We start from the raw sequence: 21,768 nt of genomic DNA, 5'->3' as shown, positions 1-21,768 counted from the left end.
CTTAATAAAATTAGTCCAAGTTGGTTGATTATGTTGTTAAGATCTTATATATCTTACTGATTTGCTGTCTATTTGTTCTATGAATTATTGAGAAAATAGTATTGAAATATCCAAATATAACTGTGGATATGTCTATTTTCATTTCAGTTCTAATCATGTTTGCTTCAAATATTTTGAAGATCTGTTATTAAGTGCATACATATTTCGGATTGTTATGTGCTCTTAAAGAATAGATTCCTTTATTGCTATTAAATGGCTCTTTTCTCTCCTAATATTCTTCTTTGGTCTGAAGGTTTATGTCCCCCCAAAATTTTTATGTTGAAATCCTAACCCCCAAGGTGATAGTATAAGGAGGAGGAGCCTTTTGGGACCTGATCAGGTAATGAGGCCAGAGCCCTCACGAATGGAATTAGTGCCTTATTTTAAAAGAGGCCCAAGGTAGCTTGTTCACTCCTTTCACTAAGTGAGGAAACAGTGAGAATGTGCTAACTATGAACCAGAAAATGAGCTCTTACTAGACACTGAATCTGCCAGTGCCTTGATCTTAGACTTTCTAGCCTCCAAAACTGTGACAAATAAATATCTGTTCTTTATAAGCTCCCAGTTTATGGTATTTTGTTACAGCCTTGATCTTAGACTCTCCAGCCTCCAAAACCATGACAAATAAATATCTGTTCTTTATAAGCTCCCAGTTTATGGTATTTTGTTACAGCAGCAGAAGTTGACTAAAACATATTCCTAGCTCTGAAATCTACTTTGTGAATGTTGTTGTAACTACTCACTTTTTTTCTGATTTGCATGAAATATTTTTGTATTTTGTATGAAGTATCTTCTTCCATCTTTTTACTTTTAATTTATCTGTTTCTTTATACTTAAAATGGGTTTCCTGTAGAGAGCATATTGCTGGGTCATCTTGCTTTTTTAGTCAGTCTGATACCTCTGTCTTTCATTGTTTGTTTGTTTGTCTGTTTGTGACAGGGTCTCTCCCTGTCATCCAGGCTGGAATGCAGTGACACGATCATGGCTTGCTGCAGCCTTGAATTCCTGGGGTCAAGCAATCCTCCCACCTCAGTCTCCCAAATAGCCAGAATTCCAGGCGCATGCCACCATCTGCAGCTTTTTTTTTTAGAGACAGGTTCTCACTATGTTACCCAGGCTAGTCTTGAACTGCTGGCCTCAAGCGATCCTCCTGCCTTGGCCTCTCAAAGTGCTGGGATTACAGGCATGAGCCACCATGCCCATCATCTCTGCCTTTTAATTGGAGTGTTCAGAGCATGGACATTTAATGATATTATTAATATAGGTGTGTTTAACTCTACCATATTGCTATTTGTTTTCTATCTGTCCCATCTGTTTTTTGCTACTTTTTCCTCTTTTTCTGCCTTCTTTTGCAGTAACTGAGTATTTTTTATCATTCCATTTTACCTTTATTTTTTGTTTCTAGGCTTAGCCTCTTTGTTGTGTTGTTTTTTTTTTTTTAATGGCTGCCCTAAGGTTTAAAATATACATCTTAAATTATCATGGTCTACTTTCAAATAATATTATATCACTTCATGTATATTTTTAGAACCTTACAACAGTAGGCTTCCATTTTCTTATTTGTGTTTTTTGTCTTAATTTTACTTCTATATTATAAACCCCACAACACATTGTTGTTTTTGAGAGGTCAATTATCTTTTAGATAAATTTTTTAAATTAGAAAGAAAGCCATATTTGTCATTTTGGGTATTCTTTATTTCTCTGTGTAGATCTAAATTTACATTTGCTATTATTTTACTTCTTCCTAAAAAACTTCCTTTCTTTTAGTGATGACCTGATGGTGATAAAATCTTTTAGCTTTTGTTTGCCTGGAAAAAATCATTATTTCATTTTTATTTTCACTAGATACTTTTGCTGAGTATAAAATTTTAGGTTGACAGTTTTCTTGTTTTTCCTTTCAGCACTTTAAAGATATTGTTCTACTATCTTTTAGCTTGCATGATTTCTGACAAGACGTATGGTGTAATTCTTATGCTATTCTTTTTTTTCCTCTGGAAAGAAATCAGTGTAGCAATCTTTATAGCTCATACAGGGCTTGGAATAGTTCATGTTTTCCTCATCCATGTATATTAGGAATTCTTTCCACTATGGCTGATGGAAGCACAAACTGTTTCCAGCCCTATGTGAGTTATAAAGCTTATTCCTTTCCAGTGGTTATTCCCCAGCCATGGGTAGTTTCCTTGTACATACTTGCAGATCATTAATCAAGTAAAGATTCAAAAGATCCTTCTGTAAACAAGATCTCAATCTCTCTCTCTCTCTCTCTCTCTCTCACACACACACACACACACACACACACACACACACCCCTACATGTGTACTCTCTCTCACTCTCTCTAGTATTTTCTCCCTGAAAATTCTAGCAAAATTGGTCTCCCTGAAATCTAAACTCCATCTTCTCAACTCAGTGAAATCTCTGATCTCTGACTTGGTTTTGCTTCCCTGCACTAATTCAAAGGCCTCTTCAGGAAACGATCTGAAACAATCATAGGCCTCACCTCATTTGCTTCCTTTCTGTAAGGAATACTGCCCTGCACTATCTGACATCCAAAATCTGAAAGCTTTAATTTATTTGGATGTTTAATTATTTAAAGCAAGAAGGGAAATCCAGTCCCATCATGACCAAATCAAAAACCTCCCCAGGAGGATATTTTAAAACAACAGAACACAAGAAAAGATGGACAAAGTAAGATGAAATGCAAATAGAACAACATAAATCATTAATAAACATTGTTGAGTTAAAGTTAACTAGTAATTGACTGAAGACAATTTAAATATTTTATTGGGAGAGATAGACCCTGCCTAGAACAGGATGAAAAGGAAGTATAGTCATGCTAGCGATACCTCTAAGTTTCTGAACATATCACAGCAAAAGAAGGTCTGTTGAAGCCAATCAGCCAAGATTCTAGTGAAAAGATGAGCCAATAAGCTATAACTATCAAAAAGAAGATAGAGATGTAGGTGCTCATTTATAGGAAAGAGGAAAGTGAGAAAGAAGAGAATTGTGACTTAGGATAAAGTTTTCCAGGGAAAATAGAAATGTCCACAACTTCTGAATGAGATCAAGAATCATGAGATCTGACCAGAAGGTACAGTTCACTGTGGAAAGAAGCTGGTTGAAGTGGAAGAAAGCATTGAAAATTTAAGTGTGTTCAGTCATTAGACCATGGATACCAAATATGTAATATTCCTACTGCCATTTCTCTCTCTCTTATTCATGACAAACATCACTAAACAACTATGGCTCTTGCATCACCAAGCCCAGAGGCTGCCTTTGAACATTTCTACATGTCACCATAGGCAGCTTCTACCAATTGGTCATGGTTGGCTTCTAAGTGAAAATCAATTTTTCTTACCTGTTTTAGTCACTTTTATGACATTTTTGTGATAGTCTTGTTCACTTAGTAATAGGGAAAAAATGAAAATATTAATTTCTAAGTTATCAAGCATAAACATGTATATTATTTAGCACTTAATAAATATACATAACATTTATATATGTTTGCATAAATATTTTATATGTAATATTTTTATAATTAAAAACCTATTAGGATCAAATGAGATAAGAGGTGGAAGAATGCCCTGAAAAGTACAAGGTTCTGTATTTTAGAAGACAACTCCGTGAAACCTCTGTCATTTGTCATCTGCTAAGATTCAGGAAATCTGTGATTGAGCTTCTAAATTTCTGATAAAATTTTATATCTTCTCCATGTCTAATCCCCTCCATGGCTATACATAGGATGATCAACTATCCTGGGCTGGCTGTGATAAGGAGCCGTGGGATGTGAGACTTTTAGTACAGAAACGGGGAAAGTTCCAGGCAAACTAGGACAAGTTGGTCACCCTAGATGTAGGGAGGGAACAAATCCAACAGTTCTCACCTCCCCAGGATACAAGTCCTGGAAAAATTAGGATCCCGGAGGGCGTTGGTTTTTATCACTGTCCAAACCTAGGCCCCCAGATGCCCTTCTTTCCTACAGGATCCCAGAAGGGACTTCACACCACACCCTCATTCTGCTGCTGCTCCTGCCCTCCCTCCCTGCCCTCCCTCCCTCCCTCCCTCCCTCAGGTATGTTTTGAGCCATGGAAGCTCTCCTGCTCCTCCCAAGTCTAGAGTGCTTTCCCCCATCAACCAATGAATACAGCTCTTTTCAGCCTCCAAAAATCAGCCAAGTTCTTGTTTCTACCAGCCTTTCCTCTCATGATTCTATTCACCTCCTCCTCCACACACTTTTTAACAAAGCAAAAGAGAAAAATAAATGAATAAAAATTTTAAAACAGAGTGCTTGTTTTGTAACAGTTCCTGAGCTGGCTGCTTAGATACAGGGCACAAAGATAAATAAAACATGGCCCAACCCTTAAGGAGTTCAGGGCTAGAAGCATGAGGGAGGGGAGGAAGATGGATGGCATATAAGCAATTATAATAAAATATTATAATAGCTAATATTTATTGAGAGCATACTGTTATAGCAGACACCGTGCTATGTGCTTTAAATGCATTATCTCTTTTAATCCTCACAGTAGCCCTAGGAGATAGGTGGACTAATATTATTATTCCTCATTTTCTACCTGAGAAAGCTAAGGCTTAGGCCAGTTAAATCATTTGCTCACAGTGCTAGCAAGCGCTGGAGCTTGAGTCGAACCTCAGCTAACCACAAAACTCATTCTGTTAACCACTGTGTTCTACCAGGATGTAATCAAAACAAAATGTTGTGAAGACTCAACAGAGGGAGAATGCTCTCTCTACCTGGTGGAAGAGCATTCAGGAAGGCGCCACAAAAGTGACTTTTGAGTTGTATCTTTAAGGATAGGAAGTTCACCAGGTGGACAAGAGGGGGAGACAAAGGGCATTGGCTCACGAGAGAGCTCCTAACATTCAGAGGAAAAGTGATTTTCTAGCACAATGATTTTAGCTACGGATGCATATGGGGAGAGCTGTGTCAAAGGGCCAGGGGTGAGGGACAAAAGTCAGAATTTTTTTTTTTTTTTTTTTTTTTTGAGACGGAGTCTCGCTCTGTCACCCAGGCAGGACTGCAGTGGCCGGATCTCAGCTCACTGCAAGCTCCGCCTCCCGGGTTCACGCCATTCTCCTGCCTCAGCCTCCCGAGTAGCTGGGACTACAGGCGCCTGCCACCTCGCCCGGCTAGTTTTTTGTATTTTTTAGTAGAGACAGGGTTTCCCCGTGTTAGCCAGGATGGTCTCGATCTCCTGACCTCGTGATCCGCCCATCTCGGCCTCCCAAAGTGCTGGGATTATAGGCGTGAGCCACCGCGCCCAGCCAGAAGTCAGATCTTGAGTGCTTTCTTGCTAGGGTGCTTTCTTCTAACCCCAGAAGTGATGGGGAGCCACGGAAGGTTTTTATGCAGGAGAGCCACGCAACTGGCTTTAGAAAAGTCACTGTGGCAGTGATGGATTTGGGGTGGGGGATCTGAAAGCTGAAACAATTAGCTAAGGAAGGGCCAGTGGGATTAATGAGAGTTAACAGATTCAAGAGAGATTTAGTAAGGCTGGGCCTTGTGCCTGATTGGCCTTGGGGAATAGGTGGAAAGGTAGTAGGAAAGGTGGAAAGGCAGGATATGGAGAATAAGAGAACTCCTAGCCTAAGAGAATAAGTGAATGGTAGTGTTATTTGATGTGAGATGAAAAGAGGAGAAGCAAGCTTAGAGAGAAACGTGGCACTGGTTTGAGGTGTCTGTGAGATATCCAAATGGAGATATCTAATAGGCAGTTGGATATAGAGTAAGAGCTCAGGAGATAGGGTAGAACTGAAATCACCTACCTAGGATAAGATTCTTGGGAACATTTGAGTGGTGCACTCTCATGTCCCACTTTAAAGTGCCCCATCATGAAATAACAATCAAAACCCCAAGAACCTTCTCCCATCACCACATTTTTCTTATCCTTCCAGATGCCCAACGGAGAATGGAGTACAGTCACTTAAGCCCCAAAGTCTTACTTAAAACTTTGAAGAAATTCCTCCAGAATTCTAGAGGCCATAACTGTGGTACCTTCATTTCCTTGCATCTTCACATGTTTCTAATAATTTTTTAGTTAGAAAAAAAATAAGTCAAGGGGAATGAACATGGATTTAGCAATTATCTATGCAAGGGACCACCCTGTGCATGTGCACTTTCCGTGAGTTAACTTACAACAGTCATGCAGTCTTATTTTCCCCATTTTGTAGATCAGAAGTTTAAGGCTCAAAGAGGTCTCTTGGCTTCCTCAAGGCCACAAAGCAAATGGGTTGCTCAGGTACATTTTGAAGCCAGATGGACCTCATCCCAAGGCCTTAGCCATGACATCATGACTCCCAAATGTCTGCCACAAAGTACTGCTAGTCTACAATAAAATGAGCCAAATGTCTCATACTCTTGCATGACTGTTAACCACCTTTTCTTGAGATGGACTTTTCTTTGAAATCATGCACTTCCTATGGGCAGGAAGCATTAAAACGATTCTGCTGCAATACGGTTGTTTGATTTCTTTTTGCTTCATGTCCTTACTTGGCAAAATAAAAAGCTGGCAGCCGACCGAGCACGGTGGCTCACGCCTGTAATCCCAGCACTTTGGGAGGCTGAGGCAGGCAGATCACAAAGTCAAGAGATCGAGGCCATCCTGGCTAACATGGTGAAACCCTGTCTCTACTAAAAATATAAAAATTAGCTGGGAGTGGTGGCACTCGCCTATAGTCCCAGCTACTCAGGAGGCTGAGATAGGAGAATCACTTGAACCAGGGAGTCAGAGGTTGCAGTGAGCCGAGATGGTGCCACTGCACTCCAGCCTGGTGACAGAGCAAGACTCCAGCTCAAAATTTAAAAAAAGAAAAAGTAAAAGAAAAAAGAAAAAAACGTTGGCAGCCTTGTGTTGGTCCTCAAAATATTCTTTTAATATTCCCTGGTCCATGAAGTCCAAAATGTTGGAAACTACTGTAGGACCTCTTGCTGAAACCTTGACATTTGAAAAAGAGCAGGATAATCCAGCCCATCATTGTGACTGCACATGGGGGTAGCAGAGACACATGGGATTCTTGCTGTTTTAGTAAGGGCCACTTCACGCCTGCCATTCCAGGGCCCAAACCAGGAATGAATTGGCAAAAGCCTTTATATGCACCAGCAGCTTGCTGTGAACCCCTGAGGTTGAAAAAAAGCTTATCCTCCAAAGATTTTTTTTTTTTTTTTTTTTTTTTTTTTTGGAGACAGAGCCTCACTCTGTCTCCCAGGCTGGAGTGCAGTGGCATGATCTCAGCTCACTGCGACCTCCACTTCCTGGGTTCAAGTGATTCTACTGCCTCAGCCTCCTGAGTAGCTAGGACTACAGGCACATGCCACCATGCCCAGCTAATTTTTTTATATTTTTAGTAGAGACGGGGTTTCACCATGTTGACCAGGATAGTCTCGATCTCTCAACCTCATGATCCTCCCGCCTCGGCCTCCCAAAGTGCTGGGATTACAGGCATGAGCCACCGTGCCCAGCCCCAAAGATCGTTTTTTAAATTCCATTCCTTGTTAAGATAAGATGGTGGGAATTAAGAGATTAGTATTAACAAGGAATCTGATGATATGCCTTTTATATCCTCTCTTTCCCAGACAAGTGCTCTACCCAGAGCCCATGGAAGGAGAGGTTTTCTCTAAAATCTTTGAGGTCAAGAAACAGGACTATTTTGGGATTCCAGGACTGAAGGCTCCTTTGCTACTCCCATCAGGTGGGAACCCCACAGTGCTCTGATTTTTTTCTCCTCTGGCTGGCTGTGGCTTTCTGTGCACAAGCTCTCCTCCCTTTCCTTCGTAGAGAAGAGTCCGCATCTGTGGGGAAACATGCAACAACTCCAAGCATGGTCCTATCTGTAGGCACTGGGTTGGGGGTTAGGACTCTAGCATATGAATTTGGCTAGGTTGAGGACACATTTCAGCCCATAACAAAGGTACACTCTGCACAGACCTGCTGCTGCCAGTGTTCAGGAATGGTTGGTCTTTCTGGTCAGTGATGTGGTCTTCTACCTTGCATCTCACTGTCTGTTTTCACTCTCCCTACCTTCCTTGCCCAATTGATGCAACAAAGGAACCCTCTAGAGCTTTTAGACTAGAGTATAAAGTATCAAAGTCCAGGCTCTGTGTACAGTGGCCTCAAGGCCAACTCTCATGCCTCCAACCCAAGCTGAAGGAAAGGAAGAAGAGAGTAGACCACTCTGTGTTAGCACTTTACTGTGAGCTGGTGGCTTTCCCGTGCCTTACCTTGTGTGATCATTTATATAACCCCATTTATAAAGACAGAATCAGAGAGGCCAAGCAATTTACACTGTGTCACAAGGCTGGAAAGTTGATGGAGCAGGATTCAAATTCAAGTCTATCTACCTTCAAAGTACATGTTATTTATTGACTCCACTTTCCTTGAAGAATTGCTATCCCTAATCTTCAAGAAATGTAGGTGAATGAGAGAGATTCCAGAAGTCTGGAGCATGAAAATCACTGCCCTCAGTATAAGTATAGATTCTGAAAACTGTAGACATGAAAGTTTGGCAACTGCAATTTTCAGAAAATTCACTGAGATATTCTCTGTTTTCCAGCAGCTTCTCTATCTCAACCCAACCCAGTTCCTAGTCTCCCCTGAGATAAGGAATCTCAAAGATTGGAGTCATTCTTTGAATGGAAGAGAGAAAAATGCTGCAGGAGAAAACAAAAATGTGACAACAGCCCCCATAAATGGTCCCCTTCTCTTGCTCACTCTGGTGTTTCTTCCCAGAGCAGCCAAAGGGTCTTTCAAAAAGGTAGCTCTGAGCAGCTCATTCTTCTGCCTGAATTTTTCAGTAGCATTGTACTGTCATTCAGAATAAAATGCAAATTTTTCACCATGCTCACCAAGGCCCCTTTCTATTTGACCTAGGCCCAGCCCCTGCCTTATCTCTCTCTGCATCTCTTTTAATGAACACACACTCCAGTTATATCTGAGGGCAGGGACCATGCCCTCCCCTGCCAGTTCCTAGAAGAGAGAAGGCACTCAGCAGGAACTGGAAAACAAGTGAATGAGGGGGAAAAACACATGAACTGCAAGAGAGCAATGTGGGTATTTCTGGCTTAATCGTTCTCCTCCAGGTCATGGCTCAGGGCTGAGAGCCCTTCCACCTGTATCTCTGGCCTTCCTGAGATCCTTAAAGTCCTCTCCACCCAGCCAGCACATGAAGAAAGAGAGTATGGAGCTTTGCATGTGGAGTTGTAGGGTCCAGAAACATCACTGCCACCCATGGTCCATCAGCCAGAATCAGACCATGGCCCCATCTAGCTACAAGGAAAGCTGCAAGCCTAGGAGATAGAAGAATTGGGACTGGGTAGACACATGGCAGGCTCTGGCAAGGTCTCAGAGTTTTCTATCCTCACCTAACTCTCCAAACTCCACAAAAGCCTCCTCAGCACTTCACCAGAGTGGACTCTTCTTCTCTCCCCTGGCCCCATGTCCACAGCCCTCTAGTCCATTTTCTCTGCATCTTGACCTTTCCCAATGCAAAACTGTTCTTATCTGTGTCATAAGAGGTGGGAGGTAAGGGGGAGAGCAGCAACATCATTTCCTTGGAGGGCAAGGCATGAACTATCCCCCTCCACACCCTCCCCCTGCCCACTCCCAACACAGCTGTCTTAGTCCACTCAAGCTGCTGTTAACAAAATACCATCAACTCGGTGGCTTATAAACAACAGAAATTTATTTCTCACCGTTCTAGAGGCTGGGAAGTGCAAAGACAAGGTGCCAGCAGATTGGGTGTCTGGTGAGGGCCTACTTCCACACTGACAGTGCCTTCTCCCTGTGTCCTGACATGGTGGAAGGGGTAAGGCAGCTCTCTGGGACCCCTCCTATAAGGGTGATAATCCCATTCATGAAGTCTCCACCCTTGTGACCTAATCACTTCCCAAAGGCCCCACCTCCTAATGCCATCGCCTTGGGTGTTAGGATTTCTAAACATGAATGTAAGAAGTGGAGGGACACAAACATTCAGGCCATAGCAGCAGCCAAGTGTCAGGTGGACACACAGAAGAGTTCTTTGCAGCTTCCCTCACACCAAAGTCTAGACGTGTCTATAGACCACATCACCAGCCAGACTGACCACATCAGCGTAGATATGTTTTGCACAAGAATGTCCACTTTCTACCAAGAGGCATGGGAGGTTGACTGACACCTTCCCCACATGCCCTGAGAGCCCCGCTGATAAGAGGGAGTGGAGGGACTGAAATTTCACTTTCTCAGAAACAGCAGATTCAGCAACTGTGGCTGCTACAGGAGACACAGATCTGCACCAGCTTAATTTCTCTCAGCCTTTATCACCATACACAAAGCAAGAGCTATTATGCCCTGTCCGGCGGCCAAGGACTCACCTCGTCTGGCTTTGGGGAAATGATATCTCAGCCTGCAGGGGCCCAGACAGCTTCTTCCTCCAAAACGATTGTGGCTGGAACACTCACCTGCCCAGGGGAAGCTGTTCCCATGCAGGATAGACACCATTCTTGCCATCTGGGGCTCTTGGAGAACCAAGTCTCTTCCAGAAACTGAGCCAGGTTTGGAGCCCATAGAGAAGACTGTAGCAGGGCTAACGTGTTCTAGAGACTGAAGCCCCCATCCCCACACTTGCCTGAGCCCTGAGAAGTTGGGGGGAAAAGCCTCTCCAGGAGCTCCTGGGATAGTTTGAGCTGCTGCTGAGAAGGAACGACTGCCTTCCAGAGGGGGATTTTAGTCTCCATATTTGGCGATCCTGCGTCCGTATTAAAAATGCAAGACTCTAGTCAGAGCCTACCAGATCCTGCCAGCCTTGGTTGGGACCCTGAGGCTGGGTGAAGGAAGGTGAGGGAATCAGGGAGACAGGGAGGAAGGATGGTACTTCCAGCACCACCTGCACACAGCTGATCTCCTGCCTCCAGGACTCCATCTCAATCTGGGGCTGAGCTTCTGGTTCCTACTGTCAGGGCTCCCTGAACAGTCCATATATTGTGTGCAGCTCACCTTTGCCCCAGCCCCTCCTCACTCCCATAATCCAAATCCATCCTCTCCCCCACCACCCTGTTCTTTCCCTACAGCCTGGGAAAGGACCCTCAGCTTACCTGGTCTGAGACATCCTCCTTCTTATAGCTTCAGGCCAAGATCCATAGGGCCTGTCTGTTCAAACCCACTTACTGATTCCCCTGGAAAGTCCTAAATGTTTTTTCTTTCTTCACTCCTTTGACAAACCCTACCTGAACCCCTAATTTGTACACAGCCCCATGCTCAGTTCTGAAGGTAAAAACCTACAGTACCCACCCACTCTCTGCCCTTCACAAGCTCTTAAACTCAAAGAAAGGAGATAAATGCAAAAAGAGTGACAATAATGAAGTCGTGTTCAATATTTTTTGAGCACCTACTATGAGCCATAACCTGTAAAATATGCACCACAATATAAAGATGAATATGACTCAGTCTGTGGAGAAGAAACATCAATCTCTCTCACTCTGCTGCAAGTTCATCCCAAGAAACTATGGAGAGTAAAGACCCACCCTTGCTCCAAAACCTTCCAGGGGGTTGTCTGAAGGATGGAAGACACATTTTCTGATGGTTGGGAGTTTTCTAGCAGTGCTATTGTTGCCTCACTTGTGTCTGTAAACATCAAAGGTCTGTTACTGCAAGTACTTGAGATGCTCTCCTGCGCATCATCCCTGGTCCTAGGTAAGGTAGACCAGAAGTACCAGAGAATTTATGTCCCTCCCACCCCAAACCAGCCCTCAACCAGTTATGGGAGGAAGTTAGCAACGAAGTGTTCCAGCTTAATCCCTCCCAGTGGCAGATGGCTGGGGCAACTCTGTGGTGTGTTCCACCTTGCAGTACCCAGCAAGATCATGTCCCAGTTGCCCAAAGCAACAACCTGCTCATTAATTCACCTTATATTGGCTTCTATTCCTTCCCTGTCTTACTCACAACTCCCAATCCATGCTTCCTGGGATCACCTTCCAAATAACTCCCTTGCACCTGAATCCTGTCAAGGGCTGCTGTGGCAGGAGCCCAGCCTAAGGCAGATTCTGAAGACGTCTCCACATCCTGGTCTCCACTCTTATGGTCCTTTGCCCCAGCTGGCTACATTCTCCTACTTCAGGACACCAAGGGCATTGCCTGCGCTTGGACTCAGCTGTGGATCCAACCTGGAGCCTCCACCCCACCCGCTCCATACACCACTTGCAAACACTACTCAAAGAATCCTGTAGGCTGGGAGCGGTGGCTCACACCTGTAATCCCAGCACTTTGGGAGGCCAAGGTGGGTGGACCACTTGAGGTCAGGAGTTCGAGACCAGACTGCCCAACATGGTGAAACCTCGTCTCTACTAAAAAATAAAAAATTAGCCAGTAATCCCAGCACTTTGGGAGGCCGAGGTGGGTGGATCATGAGGTCAGGAGATTGAGACCATCCTGGCTAACACAGTGAAACCCTGTCTCTAACAGAATTACAAAATATTAGCCAGGAGTGGTGGTGAACGCCTGTAGTCCCAGCTACTTGGAAGGCCAAGGCAGAAGAATAGCGTGAACCCGGGAGGCAGAGCTTGCAATGAGTCGAGATGTCACCACTGCACTCCAGCCTGGGCGACAGAGCGAGACTCCGTCTCAAAAAATAATAATAATAAAAATAAATAAAAAATTAGCCGGCATGGTGGTGATGCCTGCAATCCCAGCTACTCAGGAAGCTGAGGCAAGAAAATTACTTGAACCCGGAAGGCAGAGGTTGCAGTAAACCAAGATCGCCACACCACTGCACTCCAGCCTGGGTGACAGAGTGAGACTCCATCTAAAAAAAAAAAAAAAAAAAAAAAAACCTTCCTGTATTTCCTCTAAGGCAAGTTCAAGTTCTGTTGCTTCCACAGAGCCATTCCAGCCACTCCTGTCCTGGAGCCGTAATGCACATGTATATGTGTGTATATCTGCAGGTGTGCACCTATCATCTCTCTCTCATCCCAGCATGCTGAGAACACTAACCCTTGCTGTGGGGTTCGGGGGAGTGGGGGGTGGTGGTGAAAATGCTAAGAAACATGTGATTTCCTTCCTTCTAAAACCTTTTCTAGAGGAAGAGAAAAGGATAGATTTAGGAGAGGGAAAGAAGGGGCCAGAGCCAGTAAGGGCTTGGGAGGTGGTGTGTGGGTGAATGGGAGATGAGGTGGAGGAAGAGGAGTCAGGGATCATTCTCAGCCTGAAATGACTGACTCTTGGGGAGAAAATAAATTTTTTTTTTAAGTTTTGCCTCCTGTGAAGCCAGCCTCTCTTTGTTACTTTTTGAGGCTTCCATAAAAAGATCCTCTTTATTTGTGGACGCTGGCAATGCCACGGTCACAAAACGGGTCAGCTTTATGCGACCCCACATCTTGAAATCTTTAAATGGAGGTTAAAATCTCTATTTTCACCAGAAACAGAGGCCTGATCTTCCCCAAGTTCCTAATGACTTCACCATCCAATTGTCCTGCCTCCCTCCTTCCTGAGCTGAGGGAGAGGAAGGGTAGTGGGCGTCCTGGGCGCATGTCTCTTCTCCTCAAGCCAGAGCCAGCGACACCCACACCCTCCCAGCCCCTGGTTCCAGCCCTCTCCCACCTCGCCCTGAGTCTGACAAGCCATCCTAATGGATTGACCGTGGCCTCTGCTGGAGGGGCTAAGTATAAAACTTTCCTGCGCTCCTCTTGTCAAAGTTAAAAGCTTTTCATGTCTGTGTTAATGTTTTTTTTTCTGTCTGCTGGCTCCAGTGACAGATGCGGCATCTTGTGCTGAGTAACTGGAGAGTGAATGGCTGGCAGGGGCTGGGGAGGTAGCGGTAATTTATCTCCAAGAGTTTAAGCAGGATGACATGGCTGGGAACAGAAGGGGGGTGAGGCTGTCACCTGATTACTAATTCCAAGATTTCTCCTCCAAGAGGGAAAAGGAGTAAGCAAGGATGAAGGGTACAAAAAGCAAATCAATAAACAGGTTAGCGTCTGCGTCATTATTAACTCTCAGTCTGTCAGCACCCCATTGAAGCAATCGCTTGAGGCGGCCTCGGATTTAATGGTCAGTGCAATAGATTTACTGTAAATGTTATCAAAGGCAAGGGCGGGGGCAGGGGGTTTGAGGAGGCCTTCACTGACAAATCATTGGATTGCACCTGGATGCGTGAAGCCATTTCTGAACATGCATAAATAACCTAGAGCTTAGGTCCTGGGTGGCATTTCCTCCCTCTGATTTAAATGCTGCTACTTGCCTTTCTCTGTATTCTTCACTTCCGGAAGGTTCATACAGCCAGGTTTTCCCTAAATCTTTCCAGGGGCCTCATCTTCTGGCCCTCGGCAAATCTGAGAAAGGTCAAGCAGCAAGTCTGCACCAGGAGCCTCTGGGATCCAGAGAGATCAGCGAGCCAGGAAAGAGCCCAGACCCAAGAAAGGCAGCCAGCCAGGAGTCTGAGGCTTCGCTGCAGCAGGTGAGATGCCACTGAAAGGTCAGTCCTAAAGGAGGTGTTCCCTGAGCTCAGCATCTAGGGACTGGGGATGCCTTCTTGAGGTTCCTCCTGACCTCTCCAGTGAGCCTCTGGAGCCTCTTCCTCTGAGCCTCTCACCTGCTATGCTTACTAACAACAAATGCTGGTGGGAGGGCTTTTAACAAGTTCATTCATCAGAATTCAGGTTGCTATCCTACCCTCATGCCAGGAGTCATGGCAGAACAAGAATCCAGAAGCAGGTAGAGACAGCAGACAGAAAGCACAGTAAGGTAGCCTACCATTTTCAAAAGCAGGGCCACTGTGTACAGTTGTTCAGGCTGTACATTGCACAAGTCTAGGGGATGTCATTCACAACATAACCTATAGGAATGGTACTCTCTGGAGCTGTGCAGCATGACAACTTCACAGGCACCTGCAACAGTCCCAACAAAGAGACCCTCTCTCTCCTCAACTCAGACTTGGAGCAGACAAGGCTGGTCTTAGCTTGAGTTCCTCCCAAATGGAGTCCCTAAGACGAGGCCTTGGAAGGAGGTCTCTTGTCTGGCAGGTGAGCCCAGAAAGCAAAAGTGAGAGAGAAAAGCCAGCTAAGGGCAGGTCGATGGTCATGCCCAGAGCATTATTTTCTGACACACCCTTCAAAGTGGAGCCTGTTGGAGGCTGAGCAAGTTTCTCTGGAACCAGGGAGAGCCCCTAGGCATGGGAAAAAAGAGACACAGAGGCTTAACAGATAAAGGGAACAGTCTGCAGCAGCAAGTGGATGCGGGGATGGAGGGGACCACGGGTATCTGAGGGGAAGACGTCAATCACATCTTCTATAGGACCCAACCTCAGCATCCACCAGGCCTGCCTGACTACCCGCCCTGTTCTTCTGCTGCAGAAACACCAAGTGCCTCAGAAAACCATGGCTCTATTTGGGTTCGCCAGCTGCCATCTCCCATGGAAAGAGTCAGGTGAATCTGAAATTAGAGCCAAGTATGCCTTGAGGACTTTCCAGCCAATCTGATGCCAAGAAAGATCCTTTGTCCAGGACTGGCCCATAGTGGTAGGCTCGGAGATATTTCTTTGAGGCTGGGCAGTGGGGGGTGCAAATCCCTAGCTATGTATGCAGAACCATTTATGTTCATGGTCCACTTGTGAGGCCGGTGTTGTGATCTACACTTTCCTAATATAGATATCGAGGTCCAAAGAGATGAAATCCTGTGTGGCAGGGCATACCTAGGGGCCTTCAGTCAAAACCCAACGGCACCCTAAAGCTGCGTCCAGGGTGAAAGTTACCTGTAGCACTAGACCCTTGAAAGCCACCTGGGGATGGCTATAGCCCAAGTTACATTCCTGCAGGCCTAGGAGTGGGGGCCACTTCCCTCTGTTGCTGATAGCCCAAGGGGTATCCCTGCAGGCCTAGGAATGGGGGCCACTTCCCTCTGTTGCTAATCTCCAATGGTCTCGAATTCCCTATTGGGAGTCACAGCTCTTCCCTCAGTGAAACCAATTCCCTGTTTTAAATTCCGTGAGCGCTTTCGAACCAGAGTGTTTGAAATCCCTAGAGTGATTTCTGCTCTCCTGTGTGGCTCCTGGATGATTCTCAGCCCTGTCTAAACTATGGCTCCTGCCCCAAAATATTATATGCCCTTCCCTGCTTAGCGTGATCACTGTCCAACATTCGATATATTCTACTGATTTCTCTCATTTATTTTCTGTCTCCCTCACTAAAACAAGACCAGGAACTCGATACAGTGGCAGTAGTAGTAGCAGTAGTCCCAGCTACTTGGGAAACTGAGGTGGGAGGACCACTTAAGCCCAGGAATCTAAGACAAGCTCAGGGAACATAGTGAGGCCCTGCCTCAAAAAAGGCAAGACCAGGATTTTCTTCTGTTTTGTTCACTGCTATATCCCTAGAGCCTTAAACATTCCCCCAGCACACAGAAGATGTTCAAAAAATGTTTGTCAGATAATTAAATGCACAACATACCGGACACTCCATTTTGAACCTGGGTGCCTCATGCAGGTTCCCATTGCTGACTCACTGCCCAGCCCAGCTGCCCCTCTGTCTCCATGCTCTGGTACTCCATGCCCAACGCCGGTCACCTACCTATAGTCTCCTGAAACACTCAATCCATGTGGGAGTGCAGTCAGGGAGACTCATCAGGGATACCAGTGACCTTTACCACCCTGCCCTGGAGGAAGCACAGAAAGCCAGAGAGAAGCAGGACAGAGGAGGCCTGTGAAAGGCGAGTCAAGCTGGTGGGCTGCTCCAGCCCTGAGGGGCTTGGTGTGTGCACGTGTATGCACATTCTCACACGTGCACACAAACCTAGTGCTATGGTTTAGATGTGTGTGTCCCTCCAAAATGTATATGTTGGAACTTAAATCCCAAGGCAATGGTATTCAGAGATGAGGCCTTTGGGGAAGTGATGAAATCGTGAGGGTTCTGCCCTCATGAATGGGATCAGTGCCCTTAGGAAAGAAGCTTCAGGGAGCTGCCTGGCCCTTCTGTCTCTTCTCCATTGTGAAGACATCAAGAGGGCGCTGTCTTTGAGGAATGGGTCCTCACCAGACACCAAATCTGCTGGCATCTTGATCCTGGATTTCCCAGCCTCCAGAACTGTGAGAAATAAGTTTCTGTTGTTTATAAATTATCCAGTTCAAAGTATTTTGTTTAATCAGTGGAAATGGACTAAGACACCTACACGCATGCATGTGCACACACACATACACATACCTACAGGTGTATGCACACATGCACAGGCCCACACTCATGTGTGCACACCTACACACATGCATGCATACTTATACATATGCACATAGCTACATGTGTGCACCTGCATACATGCACGTGTGTACCTGCATACATGCACGTGTGTGCACACATATTGCACACATGCATGCACACTCACACAAGTGTGTGCACACATGTGTGCCATTAAACACATACACATGTGCACATATACCATGGGTTGCACATGAAGAAGACGAAGGAGAAGATCTAACCCCTCTGCACAGACCTGTGACTTCCTGGGAGCTCTTGGAGGCAGGTAGGAAAACCTCTTTCACTTTGTAGATTCACTGTTCTGACTCTGAAGATTAACAGAGATACTCTGGCAGGGGGTCATATAGCTGTGGCTGGGATATGTGTGTTTGTGTAGATGGTGGGTGTGTTTAGGTGATATGTATGTGATATGTCTGTTTACATCTGTGGTATGTTTGTGTGTATGGTATGCATATCTATGTGGGTAGGGGTGTGTGTTTGTATACTATGTATGGTTGTCATATGTGTCCATGTGTGTCTCTGTGCTTGTGTGCATTCAATGTGTGTGTTTGTGTGGTTTGTGCGTGGTGTGTGTGGCATGTGTATATGTGCTTGGTCTAACACACAGAAGTACCTCCCACTCATAATGAAAATAACAAAGGAGACCCCACTGGGACAGCCCACCCAGATGAGGACAGAACTGGGCCCCCAAAGCACCCCCAAATTGTTCAGTGAGAGCTGGAGCATTCGAGGCTGTCGCTGCTGACTAAAGCTGCCAGGGGAGCTACTCCCTCAGACTCAGTCTGGGGGAATGAACTCCAGGGAAAGGGGATGGGGCCTACAGACAGAGTGGGTGGGGGTCTCTGAAAGGTGGGTGGAAAGTCACGCAGGGAACATACAAGAAGATGGCTCTCTGGAGGAGAGGGCAAGCCCACAGAGGCTCACAAGGGACCCAATTCAAAGGTACTTCTCCAGAGCTTCTCTCCGGGAGTGGGACAGAGTGGCACTTGGTGAACCACCTATGTAACCCTCCTCTCATAATTCCTCTAAGAAGCCCTGCCCTACAGCATAGAAAGTGGGCAACGCCACGCAGGCCTACTCTAGTGGGGAAGGTGAGGGGAGCTGGCGGCAGAGAAGTGAGGCCCACTGCAGCCCCCACTCCCTGCCAGCACCCAGGCCAGAGCATCCCTGGGAGGGGAGAGTGTCCAGGGGGTGCTGCCCCACACAGATGAAGGGTGCCCATTGTAAAGCTGGGAGGGGTAGGGAAGAAGGCAGACCTGCGGATAACTTGGGTTGGAGGACGGTAGAACCCAAAGTTTGGCCGACATATGAAGCTGAGGAGTGCCTCCCAGGGGAAAGTAAGCTGCAGGGGAGTGCCGGAAGTGTCAGACAAGGTGACCTCCCCCACCTGGCACTGGTATCCTTATGGGCCCAGAACCCCCACCAGCCTCCCCTCCTGAGTGGGGCAGCGGCTGAGCCAGGACATCCTTGGGGGATGTGCCAAACAATTACTTTCCTTATTGAATATCTGATTAATTATTCAGGAGCTGAATCAATTATTCATATCTCATTTAAGCAAGGGGGGAAAAGCCACTGCCCCTTGAAAGAAGCTTCTCAGCGCCTCCCAAGGCCCTGGGGACGGAGTCATCAGCGGGAAAAATTGTCACAGCAGGAATGCGGCACTGGCGTGGCTGCTGCAACCACCACGGGCCTCCTCCTGCGCACGCCGTCACTTGTGCATGCATACACCCGCTCACACTTTCACACACACACACTGAGCACTCAGATACATAAAAGGGAAGAAGTGTGGGATCGCACAGAGGAAGAGCCAGTCCCTCAGTCCATCAAGGAAGTCCCCAGTAAAAATGACATTTGAGTTACAACTTGTCAGAGGAAAAGACAGAGAAAGTGGGGAAGGGCAGTCCAAGCACAGGGAACTGCAGGAGCGAAGGTGCGGAGGTGTGAAAGCATGACGCCCCCGAGGGCACTGGGATGGGAGAGGGTGGCAGAGAGGGATGTGGCAGTGAGCAGAGACTGGATGACTCAGAGCCTTGGGCTTACCCAGTGGGGAGCCAGTGAGAATGTGGGAATGCCCCTATGGGACACCATGGCTGAAATGGGCTTGGCGGGCCTGGGAGCCCACTGGGGGAAAGGAGGTCCCATTCCAGACACTGGTTTACAACCTCCTCACCTGGCTCTGTCCAGGGCGCCCCTTGGCAAGAGGCCAGGGACCATCTCAGCAGGCTCATGAACCATGAGGCTTTTGTAAGTGGCAGGGGCTTCGCCATTTTTCCCTCCAAGGTTTCCCAGTCCAGGGGGAAGGTGGGCTGGCGTTGCCCCAACCAAGGAGTGAGACTTACTGATCACATTTTACAGATGCAGAAACTGAGGTCCAGAGAGAGGAATGGGCTGACCCTGGGTCACCCAGAGCCAGGACCAGGACTCAGGCCTGCAGCCCCCAGGCTTAGCAGTACAATGCAGGCTGGGAGGGTCTGTGGCTGCCAGCCCCACCTCAATCCAGGCCCTCCCTGAGCCCTCAGATGGAGGCCCTGCGTAGGTACCTCTGTAGAAAGGTCTGATCAGGGTAAGGTGTTGCCCACTCCCACTCTGTCTGTCCCTTTGCCCCTCTTCTTCTCTGTCTTTTCCTGTTTCTTTGTCCCTTGCTCATTTACTTGCTCTCTCTCTCTCTCTCTCTCTTTGAGTGTGTGGGGGGGGTGGGGGTTGACTTTCTCTCTTTCTCTCTCTGTCTCCACTTCTCCCATCTTACTGTGTCTTTGTCTCTCTCCTACTTTCTGTCTCTCTCTTTCTCACTTTTTTCTCTCTCTCTCTTTCCCTTTCCTCTATCAATGTATCTCTCTCTCATTCTCTGTCTCTCTGTTACCTATCTTTGCCTTTCTTTGTCTCCCTCACATTCTCTACTTGTCTCTTTCCCTCTGTCTCTTTCGCTGTCTCCCTCCCTTTTCTCTCCTCCCACTTTCCTCTTTATCTTTCTTTCTCTCCATCCCAAGGCTGGTCCAGGGCTGGGACACAGCCTCTTCCTTCCCCCAGCCCTTCAGCCTGACCAGACCCAGGCGCCCCACACCCACTAATCAAATCTGCGACCTGATTCAATTACACCCAGCAAAAATGCAGACGTGTAACCTTGTTAATATCACGTTTATTAGAGGGAGGGGAGGAGAAAATTAAGATAGACTTCGTGTTGCTGCTAATTAGAAAAATTGAGACTTTACATCTGCGTAGCGCTGAGCAACATGTGGTGTAACAGATGTGGGCTCATTACACAGCTGCACGGGGCAGGGGTGGGGGCGACAGGGTGGGGGTGTTGTGTGGAAAACGTTCCCAAGCCAGCAGCATTCCCAAGCTGTAGCCCTCTCCACCCAGCGACCCAGGCCTGATGACACCCTTAGAAAAGGCCAGGACCCAGGAGAGAAAGTGTGTGGGACAGCGGCTGAGAGCTCAGCCCTGGGGTCAAACGCTGACTCTAGCATAGATTAGCTGTGTGACTTGGCCCAGCCCTTAACCTCTCTGTGCCTTGGTGCTCTCATTTACAAAATGATACTAGGGTCCCCAGCCTCATGCAGCTGCAGTGTGGGAGGATGAAATGGAACAAAGCAAGTCACGTGCTGAGCACAGAGTTCGCGCATGCCCAATTCTTGCTGAGCACAGGGTTTGCGCATGCCCAATTCAAGTCATGGGTCCCTGAGGCTAGCTGCAGGGTGGGGGGCCAGCCGTGCTATCACAGTCATTGCCCAGCCCCCACTCATGAACCTCACCACCCTAACCCTAACAAAGGCCAATAGGAGCCATGGCTCAGCCCCTCATCCCCTGGGGGCTGCGTGGGTCTGAAACGGCCCCATCTCAGAGCTCTTCGAGCTTAGATCCTGGATTTCACTTATGGGGGAACCACGAAGGAACAACAAGATGCAGTGAAACCCCTACTTCTGGGGGCCCATGGAGGCAGGAGGTGGAGGCTGGAGATGGCACTGGACAGGGTTGCCAGATAAAGGAAAAAAAACACAGGGTGTCCAGTTAAATTTGTATTTCAGATAAATAACAAATTACTGTTTAGTGTATGTTCCATGCAACCTTTGAGACATATTTATGCTAAACAATGATTCATCTGAAATGCAAATTAACTGGACATTGTATATTTTATCTGGCAAACCTAAGTGGAGTGTCAGGACACGCTGGAGCTGGGAGAGTAACCAGGGCTCTCTTGAGCCCCCTGGACATGGGCAACCAGCCACGGATGGGTTGGGGAGAGGACTAGTAATCTCTCCCTCTTCATGCCGGCTCTAGGAGTTCAGCCCAGGCCCACTCCCTACCCCCCAAATCCTCCATCAGAGCCAAGTGGAAAAAGACTCTGGCCCAGCTCACTGCACCCCCGGATCCCTTTGGCTGGTTGGGTCCTGGGACTGGGAGGAGCCCAGCTTCCACCTGCAGGCCAGCGTGGCAATCAGAGCCATGACAGAGGAAGCATGGAATTTCATGAAATGTTGCCTCCTTGTCCCTCTCAGCCTCTCTCCCCACC

At 46.8% G+C, this 21,768-nt stretch overlaps 2 long non-coding RNA genes across 10 annotated transcripts in view; both read right to left on the bottom strand.

The window, feature by feature from the left end:
- LOC139358458 (uncharacterized) overlaps positions 1-9,733 on the bottom strand; it is a 51,310-nt gene extending 41,577 nt beyond the window's left edge. The window contains exon 1 of the long non-coding RNA XR_011613354.1: positions 9,411-9,733. This is a non-coding gene — a long non-coding RNA (uncharacterized lncRNA). The remainder of the gene's footprint in view (positions 1-9,410) is intronic.
- The window catches only part of LOC105496355 (uncharacterized), a 382,416-nt gene that overhangs the window by 172,555 nt on the left and 188,093 nt on the right, over positions 1-21,768 (bottom strand). The gene's annotated exons all lie outside the window — the stretch shown is intronic.

This window comes from Macaca nemestrina, chromosome 15 (assembly GCF_043159975.1).
Source record: "Macaca nemestrina isolate mMacNem1 chromosome 15, mMacNem.hap1, whole genome shotgun sequence".
NCBI lineage: Eukaryota > Metazoa > Chordata > Mammalia > Primates > Cercopithecidae > Macaca > Macaca nemestrina.
The sequence above is the reverse complement of the archived record's forward strand: the minus strand, read 5'-3'. Positions and strand labels throughout refer to the sequence as shown.